The following is a 13,909-nucleotide window of genomic DNA, read 5'->3' on the forward strand; positions in this document are numbered from 1 at the left end:
ACGGGCTTAGTTGCCCCGCAGCGTGTGGGATCTTAGCTCCCTGACCAGGGATCGAACCTGTGTCCCCTGCATTACAAGGCAGGGTCTTTACCACTGGACCACCAGGGAAGTCTCTCCAGGTGATTCTCATATAGCCAGTGCAGCTCAGGTGTGGGGAACCAGTGAATTGGGAGGGGGGGAATTAACATTCCTCACCACGACATTCAAGGCTCTCAACCACCAAGCTCTTGTCATTCTGTAGTATTCACCTTAGTGTGTTTTTTTTTCCTCTCACTCTCTTCCCTAGTACTTGATCCCACTCACTTCTGTACATTTGCTCATATTTTTCAGTTTGCTTTGAATGCTGTTCTCCATCTTCTCCAGTTGGAAGAAATCCCATAGTTACATCAGGATCCGACTAACTGATCTGTTGTGAAGTTTCCCCTGATTCTACCAGCAGAATTAATTGCTTTTTTTATGCCCCCAGAGAACTTTGTTCATACCGTTGATAAGTATTTATCATGTTGAGTTGTTACAAGATCAAGATACTCTGAATCACCAGGACACATGATCCAGAAATCAGAATTGTCTCAGATAATCTAACACACAGTTGCTTGTGTGTCTTCCCTGATAAAAGTACAAGCTCCTATAGGCCAGACATAGGGCTGAATTCACCAGTGTAACCCACACAACCCTTAATATAGTACAAGGCACATAGAAGGTGCCTAATAAGTGTTGAATCATGGAGCATTTATGTGAACATGGTGCTACCCTTGGGAGGGTAAAAATACTTTTAGCACCACTCAGAAACTAGGAGCTCCAGCCTTTTCTCAGAAGGTGAATGGAGAGAGTTTTTTGTCTTTCTTTCTCTTTGTCATATTTCAATCAAGACCAGGCATAAAACTTGCTGGGACATCAGCAGTATTGAGCCAGGAGGGTGAGAGAGGAATTCATGAGCTGCCAGAAGGGGGACTGGAGTTGGCTATATATTTACAAGATCTCAGCTCTCATAAAATTTAAATTTTAGTAGGGGAGATGGGCCCAAAACAAGTTAAACAAACATAATATTTCCAAAATGATAAGTGCTATTCTAATAAAGGAAATAGACAATAAGGAAATAAATCAGATAGTGATGAGTGCCATGAAGAAATCAAAGGTGATGCAGTGTCTGCAAGGATCTGCTTGTTGAGGGTGGTGAAGCAGGATTAGGGCTCTCAGAGATGGTTTTTGTGTTGAGTAGATAAAAGAAAAGAGCAAGCCATGCAAAGAGCTGGCAGGAAACATTCCCAAGAAGAGGAAACCTCAAATGACACAACCTGCAGATATGAATGAACTTTAGTGTTTGAAGAACACAAAGAGACACAATGTGGCTACAGCCCAGTAACAGAGAGTCCAAGCTGCAGGAGATGTGGGAGAGGGAGGGAGGGCAGATTATGTGGGGCCTTAGAATGTCCATTTTATGCCAAATGCAATGAAAAGCCACTGGAGAATTTTAAGTAGGGAGTGACATGATCTTGTCATCTGATCTACAATTCTGAGAAACATATGAGGTATAATTAGCAGAATTGGGTAATTTCTAAAATAAAGTTAAGGCAGAGAGTAGAATGAGGAATTTTAAAGGTTCAAAGGTGAATCTCAGGTTTTTGGCTTAGCTAATTGGGTGGTTATTGGTACTATAGAAGGAGAAAAGCTTTGTGTGAGAGTTGAGGTGTTATTTTAGATATGCTGAGCCTGAGGTTTCAAGGTGACATCCAGGTGGAAATGTTGAGTAAGACACTGGGTATATGTGTCTGAAGCTTTGGGAGAAGTCTCGGTCAGAGGTGTAGATTAGAAACTCATCATGATCACATATATAGGTGGTTGTCAAAACCACAGGAGTGATTGAAATTACACCGAGTGTGCAGCATGAGTGGGCTGGAAATGGGTCCTTGGGAGCAAGAATATTTTAAGAGTAGATGCAATTAGGCCACCTCTCTTGCCTTCTGAGACAGGCCCACACTCTATGGAATGCGTATCTCTCTCAATAAACCTGCTTTCACTTAAAGAAAAAAAAAAGAGTAAATGGAGGTAATATCAACAAAGGAAACATGGAAAGAAATCAAAGGAATCGTTCTTACAGTACAGACTTAAATATTCATTAGATTTGACAGTATGGAGTCATTGTTGACCTTGGGGAGGCAAACTGAAGCAGAAGGTGAATGCTGACTGCTCTTTGAGAAACTTGGCAGAGAATGGAAAGAAGCAAATTATAGGGAGCAGTACAAGGTTAATAAAGTATTTTTTTTTAGGGTGGGAGAGACTTGGCATTATTTATAGGCTAAAGAGGAGAAAAAAATAGAAAGGAAGGGATTGAATATTTAAGAGAAAAGGAAAAGTTGGAGAGTGAGAGCTAGGAAAAAAGAATGGAGGGATTTGGAGGAGTTATCTTTAAATGAGAAGGACACCTCATTCTCTTAGCATGAAATGAGGTAAAAGTGTGGATGTCCATGTTTGCATGCAAGGTGATGGGATTTAAAATGAGAGATTTATAGTGGGTGGTCCTAGTTGTCTTATTTAATCTAGTTCGATAGTAAGAGGTGGTCAGTCCAAGAATCCTGTATGTGTATGTATGTATGTGTATATATATGCACACACACGTATATACACATATAAATATATATACACATATAAAATATATTAAGTGTATATATATTTAATGTTAAAACATAATATTTAATGTTTTAATTTTTTTACTGAGGTGAAATTCACATAACATAAAACTATTTTAAAGAGAGTAATTCAGTGGCATTTATTTTTACTTTTTATTTGTTTCTTGGCTGCTCCACACAGCATGTGGGATCTTAGTTCCCCGACCAGGGATTGAACCCGTGCCCCCTGTATTGGAAGCACGGAGTCTCAACTGCCGGACCACCAGGGAAGTCCTCAGTGGCATTTAGTACATTCACAGTATTGTTCAATCACCATCTATACCTAGTTCTAAAATATTTTCAGCGTCCCCAAAGAAAACCTGGTATCCACTAAGCAGTTATTCTCCATTCTTGCCTTTGTCCTGTCCCCTAGCAACCACTCATTTGCTTTCTGTCTCTATGAATTAACCTATTCCTTAACCTATTCTGTATATTTCTATCTTCTATAAATAGAATCATGCAACATGTAACTTTTTGTATCCAGCTTCTTTCACTTAGCATAATGTTTTCAAGGTTCATCCAGACTGTAGCCTGTAGTCCATTCCTTTTTATGGCTGAAACCCTTGTATGTATATATCACAATTTATCCATTCATCTGTTAATAGACACTTGGGTTATTTCCTGTTTTTTAAAAAATTGTGGTGAAGAGCACAAAATGTAAAAATTTACTATCTTAGCCATTTTTAAGTGTATAGTACTGTAGTACTAACTATATGCATTTTTTTTTTTTTTTTTTTTTTTTTGTGGTACGTGAGCCTCTCACCGCTGTGGCCTCTCCCGTCGCGGAGCACAGGCTCCGGACGCGCAGGCTCAGCAGCCACGGCTCACGGGCCCAGCCGCTCCGCGGCATGTGGGATCTTCCCGGACCGGGGCACGAACCCGCGTCCTCTGCATCGGCAGGCGGACTCTCAACCGCTGCGCCACCAGGGAAGCCCTATATGCATATTTTTGTACAACAGATCTCTAGAACTATTTCATCTTGCAAAACTAAAACTCTACCCATTGAACAACTATTCATTTCCCTCTTCCCCCAGCCCCTGGTGACCGCATTCTATTTCTGTTTCTGCAAGTTTGACTACATTAAGTACTTCACATAAATGGAATCATGCAGTTTTGTCTTTTTTTGTGACTAGCTTATTTCACTTAGCATAGTGTCGACAGGGTTTATCCATGTTGTATGTGACAGGATTTCCTTCTTTTTTAAGACTAATGTGCCATTGTATGTGTGTGTATGTGTATATACATATTTTTTCTTTATCCATTCATTTGTTGGTGGACATTTAGGTTGCTTCCACTTCTTGGCCATTTTGTTTAATGCTGCAATGAACATGGGTATGCAAATATCTCTTTGAGATCCTATTGGATATATAACAAGAGGTGGGATTGATGGATCCTTTGGTAATTCTATTTTCAATTTTTTGAGGAACCTCCATATTGTTTTCCATATTAGTTGAACCATTTTACATTTCTACCAACAGTGCACAGAAGTTCCAATTTCTCCACATCCTTGTCAAATACTTGTTCTTTTCTTTCTTTCTTTTTTTCCTATAGTGGGTAGGTATGAGGTGGTATATCTCACTGTGGTTTTCATTTCTATGATTATTTATATGATAATCAATGATGTTTCATATGCTTTTTGGCAATTTATCTTCTTTGAGAAATATATATTGAAGTTCTTTGCTCATTTTTAAAATCAGGTTATTTTGTTGTTATTGTTGTTGAGTTGTAGGAGTTTTTATTATATATTCTGGGTGTCAAATATATGGTTTGCAAATATTTTCTCCTGTCTGTATGTTGCCTTTTTACTCTGTTGATTGTTTCCTTTGCCGTGCAGAAGTTTTTAAGTTTGATGTACTTTTTCCTCCTCTCTTCACTTGAACATGTTGTTCAGATCTTAATTCATCCATCACTTTTTAGGGACTTCTCTGATCTGCTCATCTGCATCAAATCACCTTAACCTCACTGTGAAGTCTCATGGGACCCCGTGTCTCTGCTTCTTAGCAGGTGGCATGGTTGGGTTCTATGTTTTCTATGGACATCTTTTGATCAAATATTTACCTCCTCCACTAGACTACAGGTTCCACAAAGGAGAGTCTGTCTGTTTCTGTCTGTTACCATTGCAACCCCAGAGTCCTACTCAGTGTGGGGCTCTCAAAATACACCTTCATTAAATATTTGTTGAATTAATAAGGAGTGGTACTCAAGTCCCTAGCAGTCTTTCCCTTCACTAGCAGGCAAAAGAGTGACTTAATCATGCTGGTTTGATAGATATTTAGACCCTCAGAAGAAAATGGCTTTGTCTTTCCCTTACTGTCACGGGGATTCTGCTGTCTTTATTTTGGGTTGTTTCTGCTGATGTCAAAAACCTTTGCACACACTCTGAATTTGTTTCTGCCTTGTGGCTGTTCAGCTCAGATGGTGACCTGGGGTTAATTAACTGGTGTCTTTGTAAGCAACAGCAATTTTCTCTGATTACTTCAAATAACAGGGGCTGATTGTAAGGATGTATATGAAAATAAGGAAGATGGCAACCTCCCCAGCTAGATAGGCAATCCACTTAGACAGCAGAGCTCTGTACTGCTGTCTGGGGTATAATGCAGCTCTGGAGGCACCGTATCCACTGTGTAGGCTGGTTGCTCTCTGCCGTATGGCCCCACCACTAAAGACCGCTCAGCTACTCCTCCTGTCTCTACATCACTTGGAGTGTCTTTCAGTTTCTGTTCTTGGCCTCACTCGGTTATCTCTCACTGCCAACTGCTTGCTCATAGTTTCTACCACATCCTGGTCCCCATGCACCCCTGCATCTGCCTCCTTAGCTTTTGCTCCCTGGTATCCGCTGCTCATATTCTCTATACCTTGCATTCAAATTCACCCAGAGAGTATTTGACTGCTTTGCTTAACCACTATGATCTTTTTCTGATTCTCATGCCACAAGAAGCCTAGGCCTGTACTGAATTTGCTGTGAGTTTGGTGCTCACGGCTGGTCCAAGCAGGTCTGAGCAGGACAGTTTGCTTACATGCATTGATGCACTGGAGGTGGCTCTTACTGGTCCCCAAAAGACTGTGAAATATTTAGGAATTTAATGAGCCCAGTTGTTAAACAGTCCATAGCTTGAAATCAGCCAAGATAGGAGAATTTACACATGGCTATCAGCAAAGCCTATAAATTAGGGCTCTTTTATCTCCAGAGAGCCAGTTTGCCAGCACGTGGCTGAATAGAGTAGAGCAGGGGTCCGTAACCCCTGGGCCATGGACCAGTACTGGTCTGTGGCCTGTTAGGAACAGGGCCGCACAGCAGGAGGTGAACAGCGCGCAAACGAGACAAGCTTCATCTGTATTTACAGCCGCTCCCCATCTCTCGCATTACCGCCTGAGCTCCTCCTCCTGTCAGATCAGCGGCGGCATTAGATTCTCATAGGAACTCGAATGCTACTGTGAACTGTGCATGCGAGGGATCTAGGTTGTGTGCTCCTTATGGGAATCTAATGCCTGATGATCTGCGGTGGAGCTGAGGTGGTGATGCTAGCGCTGGGGAGAGGCTGCAAATACAGATTATCATTAGCAGAGAGGCCTGACTGCACAGAGACCATAACAAATCAATTGCTTGGAGATGCATATCGAAACCCTGTCAGTTAGTGGCAAGTGAAAACAAGCTCAGGGCTCCCACTGATTCTGCATTACGATGAGTTGTATAATTATTTCATTTTATATTACAATGTAATAATAATAGAAATAAAGTGCACAGTAAATACAATGCACTTGAATCATTCCGAAACCTTCCCCCCGCCCCCCCACCCCGGACCATGGAAAAATTGCCTTCCATGAAACTGGTCCCTGGTGCCAAAAAGTTTGGGGACCGCTGGCGTAGAGAACAAGGTTCACCCCCAGGAAACATTCAGAGCCTTTTCCCTTGGTTATGTGGTTGCCATTGTGAGGCTTTCCTGTTGGGGGGCAGTGTAATTGGCAAGTGCCCTGGGTGGCTGGTTGCATCTCACCTGGTCACTCCCAGGGCTTCCAAAGTACACAGAGATTCCTTTCATCATTGTTGGGACCCCAATTGCTGATATATTTATGGTTGAGTTTCCCAGGGGACAAACTCTGAGATGGAGCTTTGTGTGCAGAAACTTATTGGGAGTGTTCTTGAGTTCAACTCTTATGGACAAGAGGAGGTAAGATTGCACAGAGGGAAGGGTTGAACTGTAAGGTAGCCATCAAGAAGGCATCAGCCGATCCCATGAGAAGGGTCAGTAATTAGACGGATGTAGATATGTAGACTGCCAGGTCTTTTTATCTGTGTTTTCTTCCACTTTTTCCCTTTCCTTTAGAGTATAGAGTTCTTTTGATCCAACTTATAACCTTGTAGAAAGGATTATGAAGAGGTTGGGAAATAGAGGGTTAAAAGTGGTGGGTTTTGGGGTCACCTTCCCTCCTTCAGAATAGAGTAGAGTCCTAGGACATGTGCCATTTATCTCTTGGGGAATGCATCTCTCCTCAAAGACAGAGAGCTTTAAAAGTCTGACCTGGCTAAGAAGATGCTGTTAGCTGGTTTCCTTCCACTGGGGAGGAGCTGGCTTTTCACAGAAATTTTTCAATTATTTTTAAAAGAGAGGGAATAGAATCTTCGCTGAACTGAAACAAAATGTAGACCTCATGGAGGGGAATATGATTGAGAAATTATTCCTAAATCGAATCAGACAATGCACAGAGAATCTAACTTCTGCATACTGAGGCTTTGTCCCTCTGAGCCTTGCTATTGTAAAATCTCCTGGGGTCAGGCAAACTCAGATACCCCGAGAAGCCTCCTGAGAATTTTTTGTAATTCATAATTTTGAACTCCCTGTCCTTCTCTGCTGTGCTCTTTGGTAAGTACAGATGAGGGAAAGAGTGCAGAAATGTTAACTGTGCTGTCACAAGACTGGCCCCATCACATTTCTGTGCTCTGGAATTACAGAGGTGAAGAGGGATTCCATTCCAATCCCCTCTTTTACTTACGCGGAAAAGGGAGGCCCAAAGAATTTAAATGACTAGTCCAATATCACATAGCCAGTTACCAGCAAGTTGGGATTAGAAAACCAGCCATTGTTTTTATTGTGACTACATCAACTCCTGCTTATATAAACATATTCTTTCCAAAATACATATCCACCTTTAGCTCATGCCATGTACTGGGCCAGGCACTGGTGATCAAGAGCTGAATAAAACAGAGGTGGCCTTGACCTCATGGAGCTTACTCAAAGCAATCTGGTGAGGCTGAATAAAAAATGGGACCCTGTGAGGAGTACAGAGTTAGGATGACAACCAAACTTTCCTTGGCATAGCTGTACTTCCTGAACTGATGTTAGAGCCAGTAAAGTTTCTTCTAGGATATTCTGATACCCAGAACATTCTAAGGGGATAAGAGTTTGTTCTTCTTCTCTGATTTTATTAAACATTTTATTAGAGATTAAGTTCACAGACTTCATTTCTGTTACTTGGATGCAACCTTTGCCCTTGTTCTCACGGAAAGGTGGAAGCTGCCTAGTCAATCTCAATTTTTCCTGCTAGGGTTGATAGCCCTATAAAAAGTTTATTAGCCTGATTTTGTTGTCAGGGAGAGTCAGTTATTTACTCTTCTTCTCTTGGTTTATACTCCTTATCCAGTGGAACCGATTGCTGATATGAGACAAATAGAAAGACAGACAAGTTGACATATGAATATAGACAATTCTGGTATGATAGAATTAGTATTTAGAAGAAGGCTCTGGAGGACTATCAGGCCAAGATACAGTTAGACTTTCTGTATAAATATGTGAGCAGCAACAATTGAATAAGAAACAACCTAGAGACAAGATTGGATGGGAATGTATTAGGATAAGCCATGTGAAATTGCCAATATTCAACTATTTATAACCTATAAAAGTGTCAATGTCCTATAATTCAACCAAATATAATCTATTGCCTATATCAAAATCAATTTGATTTGGTAATCATTTATTTATTTTGGGGCAATTGCTGTATTAAGAGCATTGGGCAATTTTACCTATGCAGTTACTAATGTAAAACCTTGGTATTCATAGAGATGGGAAATTCTTTTTGTTGAAGTTAGATAGAAGAACTCTCTTGGTTGGAAATGTGTTAGGTAGTGGAAAGAACCTGAAATATTCCAGGCACATTAATGTAATCTGCAGGTGGATATGTGTTGGACAGAGCCATAGCAGCCCATCTGAATATCATTGGTTATTTACATATCCTCTCCCTTCATAGTCAATAATTATGCATTGAATACCTGCTCATCAGGCTATACCAAACACCGGGGATACAAAGGGTGATTTTTGCCATATCTATTCCATGTAGAAGTGGCCATTATTATTTATACTTTGCAGTGTTGTTTCCAGGACCAGGAACCAGATGCCCTAGGAGGTAACTGAGTCCAATTTCCCAGATGCTCGACTGTCTTCTTACCAGATCTTGAAATATGCATTGCAACTTCTTTTTCCACTGGGGTCTATGGATACTGCTTTCCATAGGAATGACTTCTGAATTTTATAAATGAGATAAATGAGGTAGAATAAGATATTCTTTATAAGAATTTTTTTGGGTCATTTTCTTCTCTGTGATATACCAAATCTAAACAGGATATGTTATGTTACAGGTTTTTGGACAGAAAACCTCCTAAAGATATAATATAATCACCAGCTGTGACAACTTTATTCCTGCTCAAACCATCATCTGGCTTCAGATGAAATTTCTAGTCATCAAAGAGCAGACTTGCTGTGTTTCTGATTAATTGTCAGAGTCCTTCTTGTTAGAAAAGCTGGCTTTATTTCTGACTATATTACTGAGTCACTGTGTGATCTTAAGTATGTTAAAGAGCTTTGGGATATCTTGGTTTCACATTCTGTAAAATGGAGATAAAAATACATTCCATACGTCTTTCAGACGCACCATGAGGATTAATGAGACAATGTTAGCAGGCATATTAAAGTCACCCAATATTTTTCATATTCAGATTTCAGATTCATTTCCTAACACTAAAAGAGGGTCACGTATTTAAAAAAAAACAACTATGCAGGATTAAGATTATAGTGGGCTGTAATAGTTATTTCCCAAAAAGAACGAACAGATGACAAGGAGGATTATTAAGCTTCAATATATAAATCTTCCCTTCTACTTTAATTCCATGTTTTGTCCATACTTTAGAAGAGTTGTTTTTTTTTTTTTAACAGTACTTGGCATCTTGATCCATCTGCCAAGCTGTTTAATTTAAAAACCACTGAAATGAACTAAAACCTTACATCGTTAGTAATAATTTGCTTTCCTGAGTAATGAGGGTAGTAGATATCCCTAAGCAAGTAATAAACTCAGAGCCCAGCTCCTAGTTGAGTGTTGTTATCTCTGGGACAATTCAGTCCCTGCTGGAGGAAACTCTTGAGCCAAAATTCATGACTAAGGGAGAGAGAGGAGCTATCCCTCATCACCGGCCTATCCATCATGCTGTTGCCTCACATCGCGCAGGGAGTTCTCCTTCCATGAACTTCATCAGAGTCTGTATTTCATACGTTGAGCCTAGTGGTCAGACAGGGTCACCCGGAAACCCCATCTGGAGAGTGAGGCATCACGTGGCTGCCTGTCTCTCCTAGATTGATGGCTATCATCGCATCCGTAGGTTTTAAAGATATGGAAAGCTTAGAAAAAGCTAAGGGAGCAGCTCTGTGGCTACATAAGTGGACATAAAACACAAGAGTTGCGAGTTGAGGGGGAGGGGAGGGGCTCGAGGGAGATTTAAAAAAAAAAAAGGAGCAGAAAACGCAGGAAATAAAACATAGCAAAATGAACAAAATACAAGCCAGGTGGGGGAAGGAGACACCAGAATTATACGTAAAAGTGAGGATAAAAGGAAAAGAAAGCAAGCACTGTTGGAAATAAACCAGAAAAAGATTCATTTTTACATTCACTGAGATGATAGGGTTGGGGGCAAATCCTGCACACATTTCCTGTGTCAAGTGTACATGTACCTACTCTCCCAGGAGCCTTTCAAAGTGTTTATGTGAATCTTCCCCACTCAATCCGTTCAATAAGCTAGGCCAATATTATTCCTATTTTACATGTGAGAGAAAGGAGGCAGATTATTGTAAAGCTTAAGCTTCAGGGTACTTCACCAGCACAGGCTCCTTCCAAGACTCTGGGAGGGGCCCTAACAATGTGATTAATTACATGGTCACACATTTCTGTAAACTTTACAAGAGAAACCATCATCTTCAGATTACGCTGTCTCTTTCCTTTCTGACTCCTCTGGACTTCTCCTCCATCTTGCTTCACCTCGTCTTAGATGACATTGGGGCATTTGTGGCAACTGGCTGAGGGAAGTTGAAGTGAGGATGCACTTAGATGGGGTGTGGTGGAGTATATTTAGAAGGTTCTAGGTCACTTCTATGTATGATTAAGTTACTGCTAGCTGTCCCGAGGTAGGAGTAGCTTTCCAGATATGGTGCTCCTCTCCCCCCACGCCGACTCAGTCTCCAACTCCAGTGGACAGTGGAGAAGAAAGAAGGCTTGAAATGAAGGGTGTTAGAAACTAGTTTGGGAGAAAGGTTTCCAGTCATCTGATGTGTAAAGCAGACCATGAAAAGACATGGAGGAATCTTAAATGCATATTACTAAGTGAAAGGAACCAATCTGAAAAGGCTACATACTGTATGATTCCAACTATATGACATTTTGGAAAAGGCAAAAATGGAGATAGCTTAAAGGTCAGTTGTTTCCAGGAGTTGGGGAGGGGGCGATGGAAGAGGTGATTAGTCAGAGAACACAGAGAATTTTTATGGCAGTGAAAATACTCTGGATGATATTATAATGATGGATATATGTCATTATATATTTGTCCAAAGCCATAGAGGGTACAAAAATCAGAGCAAACCCAAGGTAAACTATGGCCTTTGGATGATAATGATGTGTTGATGTAGGTTCATCCTTGGTAAAAATATAGCATTCTGGTGAGTGCTAATTGATAATGGGGTCATGGAGTATACAGGAATCTCTGTACATTCCTCTCAGTTTTGTTATAAACCTAAAACTGTTCTTAAAAATTGTAAAACACAAACATTGGGGAAAAAAAACCCCAAAACCCAAAATCCATAAGCAGAGAGGACTCAGTTGTTTTTGAAGCCTAGTCAAAGTAGAGAGTCCCTTCTGTCGGAAATATACTTGATAATGTAGCCCATATAACCATATGTACACTATTTTTCCTCTTCTTTTAGATGGGAATCTCACAAAATAGAACTCATTATAATTGCTGTGTTTGTAAGGCAAAACCAATAGCAATAATACAAACAACAAGTACAAGTGAGTGTGAAGTTGCTTTTTTTTTTTTTTTTGTGGTACGCGGGCCTCTCACTGTTGTGACCTCTCCCGTTGCGGAGCACAGGCTCTGGACGCGCAGGCTCAGTGGTCATGACTCACAGGCCCAGCCGCTCCGCGGCACGTGGGATCCTCCCAGACCGGGGCACGAACCCGTGTCCCCTGCATCGGCAGGCAGACTCTCAACCACTGTGCCACCAGGGAAGCCCTGAAGTTGCTTTTTTGAATGGTTATCAACTATCAATGACAGAACAACAAAATTCAGTTCATTATGCTAGATGAAAATTTTATGTTTGTTCCCCTTAGAAAAATATTACAAAAATTGTCATCATATGAAAACATTATCAAAGAGTATGCAACCAAAACTGTAGGGGAAAAGTATTATAGTATGTGAGGCAGCATAAAAATATCTTATTTTTCAGGATTTTTTGATATTTATAATGGTATTTGTGAGCTTTTAGAATTTTTTGTTATGCTTTCATTTCTCATTATAAATGAGTACTCTTTCATACTTAATTTTGAATTAGTAATAGTGTATTTTTCTCAGAGGGTCTTTAAATAATATATATTCTTTAGGTTCCTGGATTTGATCCTGGAGATAAATGGTCAGATAAATAGGTTTTCTAAGGTCACAGGGTAATTGGCAAAATGGGCCATACAGCATAGAACAGCTGAGTTCTCTTCAGCCATCTGTCTGGTACTTCAGTCTTTCTCTAGCTTTAAGGGAAAAGTAGAAGACAGTACTATTCTGGACAAACATTTCAGAAAACATAAACACATTTAAATTGATGTCATGGGCTTCCCTGGTGGCGCAGTGGTTGGGAGTCTGCCTGCCGATGCAGGGGACACGGGTTCGTGCCCCGGTCCGGGAAGATCCCATGTGCCGCGGAGCGGCTGGGCTCAAGTAAATAAAATAAATGAATGTCACAAAAATACATGAACATCAGAAGGATGTGACCCAGAAAGAAATGACTAATAAGTCAATAATTTTATTAATTGTAATTAAATAAATAAATTTATAGAAAAGATGTTAAAAAGTAAAACCAAAAAGTAACTGAATTCATTATTTGTTGTCCTTTTATATAGAGATGAATAGAGAGTACAAATGTATATTCAGCAGGCAATAGGAATAGCAAACTTAAGATCAGAAAACCTAGGTTAAAGCCTTCTTTCTGTTTCTAAGAAGCCTGGTGATTGTGGCAGATTTGGTTAATTGTCCCTCCCTTTTTCATCCTTCTAGTGCCAGTGCCTCAGTTACTACCTCCCAGATGACCGCATTTAGGTTACGTGTAGCTGTGTGAATAAGTTTCGGCCAGTGGGTTGCAAGTAAAAATGATGTGGGTAATTCCTTATAATGTGTTCAACAAGAAGGAGTTACCTGCGTTTCCCCTCTTTTTTTCCACTTTCCCCTGGGTTGGAATGCAGATGTGGCATTAGTGAGCCTGCGTTCACCTGCTAAAGGCAAAACCCAAAGAAGACGATGGAAGGAGCCCGGGTCCTCAAACTGTTTCACACTGTCTCTAGACTGTGATATGAGAGATAAATAAATAATTAAATGGGTTTTTTGGGGAAAGAGGTGTTAGATAACTCCATGGTGGTAATCATATTGCAATACGTATATAGCGGTATCAAATCAACGACTTGTATACCTTTAAACTTACACAATGTTAAATGTCAGTTATATCTCACATTTTAAAAAGGGCTTTTTTGGAGTCACTGTTTTTTTTAGGTCTTCTTGTAAAAATAGCTTAGCCTGTACCCTAACCAACACAGTGAATGATGGGCAAATTCCCACCTCTCAAACCTTTCGTCCGTTTCCTTGTGTGTAAAATGGGGACCATAATACCAAGCCTGGCTACAAGTGGAGCTGCTCCGAGTATTGAATTAGATAATGTAGAACAGAGGTG

Source organism: Kogia breviceps, chromosome 5 (assembly GCF_026419965.1).
Source record: "Kogia breviceps isolate mKogBre1 chromosome 5, mKogBre1 haplotype 1, whole genome shotgun sequence".
Taxonomy (NCBI): domain Eukaryota; kingdom Metazoa; phylum Chordata; class Mammalia; order Artiodactyla; family Physeteridae; genus Kogia; species Kogia breviceps.